A 3,917-nucleotide genomic window follows, 5' to 3' on the forward strand; every position below is an offset into this window, starting at 1 on the left:
GGAATAGATGTGGACCGTGTAGCTGAGCATGTAGTGCCGCAGCTTCTTTGTTGACCATACTAGGGCAAGGCATGTCTTTTCCAGTTAGGTGTACCTTTCCTGATACTCAATGAACTTTTTGCTGATGTAGTAGATGGCTCGTTCTTCACCGTCGACTGTTTGTGCTAGCATAGCTTCCATGGCTGTGTCGGTGACAGTCAGGTATAGAGATAAGGGAATCCCTTGTTGAGGTGGCATGAGGACAGGAGGTTTGGATAAGATTTCCTTTATCCTGTCGAAGGCCCTTTGACAGTCGTCGTCCCAATCGGTGTGATCGGAGGCTCGAACTTTCTTGAAGATTGGTTCGCAAATCATGGTGAGCTTGGCTATGAAGCGGCTGATGTATTGAACCTGACCGAGAAATCCCCGAATCTCCTTCTCGTTCTTGGGCCGAGGCATTTGTTGAAGGGCTTTGATTTTGGTTGGATCAATCTCAATGCCTCTTTTACTGACGACATGTCCCAAGAGTTTTCCGGAGGTGACTCCGAATGCACATTTCTGAGGATTTAATCTCATATTATATTTCCGCTGACGAGCGAAGAATTTCCGGAGGGCGTTGATGTGGCCGTCTCGTTCTTTTGATTTGACGATCATATCATCGACATACACCTCTACCTCCTTGTGCATCATATCATATAGGAGAGTGGTAGCGGTTCTTTGGTAGGTTGCTCCGGCGTTGATGAGGCCGAAGGACATGACCGTGTAGCAGTATGTACCCCACTGTGTAGTGAATGCAATCTTGTGCATGTCTTCCTCAGCCATTTTGATCTAGTTGTACCCATCATACCCGTCCATGAATGATAGGAAAGCATGCTCGGCGGTATTGTCCACCAGGATGTCAACATGTGGCAACGGAAGTCATCCTTTGGACTTGCCTTGTTCAGATCCCTGAAGTCGACGCAAACCTGAATTCTTCCGTCTTTCTTAGGTACAGGCTCGATGTTGGCCACCCAGTCCGAGTATTCAGACACTTTGATGAACCCGGCCTTGAACTGTTTATCCACTTCTTCCTTGATTTTCAAAGCCCATTCGGGGCGCATTCGGCGCAGTTTTTGTTTCACGGGTTTAGCTCCGGGCTTAATTGGTATCCTGTGCTCTGCAATTTCCCTGTCGATTCCAGGCATATCTCTGTAGGACCAGGCGAATACGTCCTTGTATTCGTGTAGGAGGTCAATGAACTGTTGTCTTTCCGAGGCGTTAAGGGTTGTCCCTATCCCAAGTTCTTGAGGTGTGTTGTCGGTTCCTACGTTATTAGGTTCGGTCTCCTCAATTATGGGTGTTCTGGTTTCCCGTTTATCAAGTTCTTTGGCTAGGTGAGGTGGGTAGTCACTCAAGTCAAATTCCTCATAGTCATTCAGAATTGCATTGCAGTTAAATTGAGACGAGTCATAAGCAAACTTAGCGTTCATTAAGTTGACTCGAGCGAAAAGCTCGGAAAGGACAGACATCTCATGGTCGGTCAGAGGCGACACATCAGAGGAGGTGGCCCCTGGAACAGGCTCTGGGTTGTCACCTTCCGTGGGAGGGGGGATAACTCTAGTTGACTCAGCCTCTGAGGCAGCCACAAGTTTGTGATAAAACAGTAGGAAGGGGACCTTGACTCGGACATCAAGAGTGCTAGGAGCTAAGGCAGACTCTGACTCCGACTCCGACTCAGATTCTTCTTCACTTCCCTCTTTGAACATAGGGCCTTCTGCAGTTGTAATCTTGAGAATGCGGCCTTGACGATAGGTCCACTTGACAGTTTTCCTCCAGCCTTAGGTAGCTTTCTCTGGGTCAGTATCAGATATTATGGCGGTGGGGTCAAACTGGTTGTCCTTCTGAGCAATGTTGATGATGTCCTCATAGTCAAGGTGCTTAATGTTGTCCTCTCTGAAGAGGAGAGTGACGGCTTGTCCGTCGAGGCACGGGGACGACTTGGACTCAGTTGATGCAGCTTCGGTGTTGTCGGGGATGAAGTAGCAGTCTTGGAAGACTTCCACACCTGGGTGCCTCACCTTGGCCACAGAGTCATAAATCGGCTCAAGAAAACCGTGGTAGAGCTCGGACTCTCCCTCGGGGATAAAGTATCCATTGAGGGTCAAATGATAGGGACGGAGGATAACTCCGTGCTTCTCGCGCTTCCGAATTAAGAGGTTTATTTCTTGGATATCTTCATCGGTAGGTTCATAGCCCAGCCCGAAGGGGATGTTAGGGACCTTAGCCTGTTTCAAGGGAGGTAAGGTGCTCTTCAGCGGATTGAGGGGTAGACCCGGGAAATAACCCTGGCGCATCAGAATGCGGTTGACTGTGAGGTTGGCAAATGGGTCACAATCAAAGGGTGTTGATTCATCAGTTAGGGCATTCACAGCTTGAAATCCCCACATCTCATTATCGTCCTCCTCAATGGCTTGGGAGGCGATTCCCTTTTTCATGACGGCTTTGATCGGGGAAGCGGGAATTGTGATCGTCTTCCCGTTGAAAGGGACCCTGATTTTCTGATGAAGGGTTGAGGTAACCGCCTTGACGGCGTGAATCCAGGGACGTCCCAGAAGCATGTTGAAGGAGGCGTCGATGTCGACTACCTGAAAATTGGTTTGACTTTCCAGTGGTCCGGTTGCAACGGTTAGAGTGATAAGCCCTGCGGCCTTACAACGAGTGCCGTCATAAGCGCGTACTCCTTGATTGGTTGGGACCAAATCAGCTTCTTTGATACCCAGTTTATGAGCTGTTTTGAGGGGAATGATATTAACCGCGGATCCGTCATCCACAAGAACCATGGGCACATTCTTTTTGAGGCACTGCACGGTGATGTATAGTGCCAGGTTGTGGTTGGCTCCGAAGGGAGAGATATCCTCATCAGAGAAGATGACCGGGTTGTTCAGGTCGGGGACATCCCTTGTCATGTGTGCCACCACTTCTTCAGGAGAGGAGGTCGAGGGAACAGTCAGTTTTCCCAAGGCTTATAGTAGAGCTTGCCGATGCTCGAAGGATGTAGCAATCAGTTGCCAAATTGAAATTTCGGCTTTTGCTTTCTGTAGTTGTTTGAGGATCGAATTCTCGGGAGCCTTTGGTTGAGTGTCCATGTTGGAGATAACCTGGTCATTCGTTGCTGGAACGACTGTAGAATTGTTCGGGTTTTGACAGGGGAGTCCGGACCGGGTAAGATGACCGTTCTCCTTTGCCTGTTTCTCTTTTCCTGGGACTATATAGACGTCCTCAGCATCATCTCTCCAGATACCATTGACTTCGGGATCTTGAGGGTACCTTGGAGGAGTATTCCTCGGTGGGCAGTTTTTGTGAGGGAAATTTTTGTGAGGGTAATTTTTGTGAGGTTGATTATTGTGGGGTGCGTGCCAGAATGGTCGCGGGAGCAATCCTTCCTGGTGAGGGTAGTTTTGGGTGTTTGGGGGACCCTCCCTCGGGCGTGGTGTTGGAGGATTGAAAATCAATCGTCGGTAAGCATCGTCAAGTCGAGTAATCCTTTCGGAGAGACTGGCTATAGCCTCCTCAACTTGTTGGAACATGGCAAGCATGATTGCGGCGCTGAACACAAATACCCCGTCCGAGGCATCCTTCTCCAAGGCATTCGCCTCCTCATTAATTGGTAAGATGAGGTGTGAGCAGTCTAAGGCCGGCTCATCATCGGAGATACCATGGATTCCCAAAGGGTTTATCTTGTTGTTTGGTTTAGTCGGTGGAGGCAAAGGCAATTCCCCTTTCTCGATCATGTCTTGAATGACGTGTTTGAGTTTGAAACAGGTTTCCGTGTCATGACCTTTCCCTTGGTGGTATTGGCAGTAGGCATTAGGGTTCCAGAAGCGGGATTTCTTGGCATCAGACAGATCAGGGGTGGGTCCGATTGGTTGTAATTTCCCTTGGTCCATAAGCCTTTTTAG

The sequence above is a fragment of the Silene latifolia genome, chromosome X (genome assembly GCF_048544455.1).
Source record: "Silene latifolia isolate original U9 population chromosome X, ASM4854445v1, whole genome shotgun sequence".
In the NCBI taxonomy this organism is placed as follows: domain Eukaryota; kingdom Viridiplantae; phylum Streptophyta; class Magnoliopsida; order Caryophyllales; family Caryophyllaceae; genus Silene; species Silene latifolia.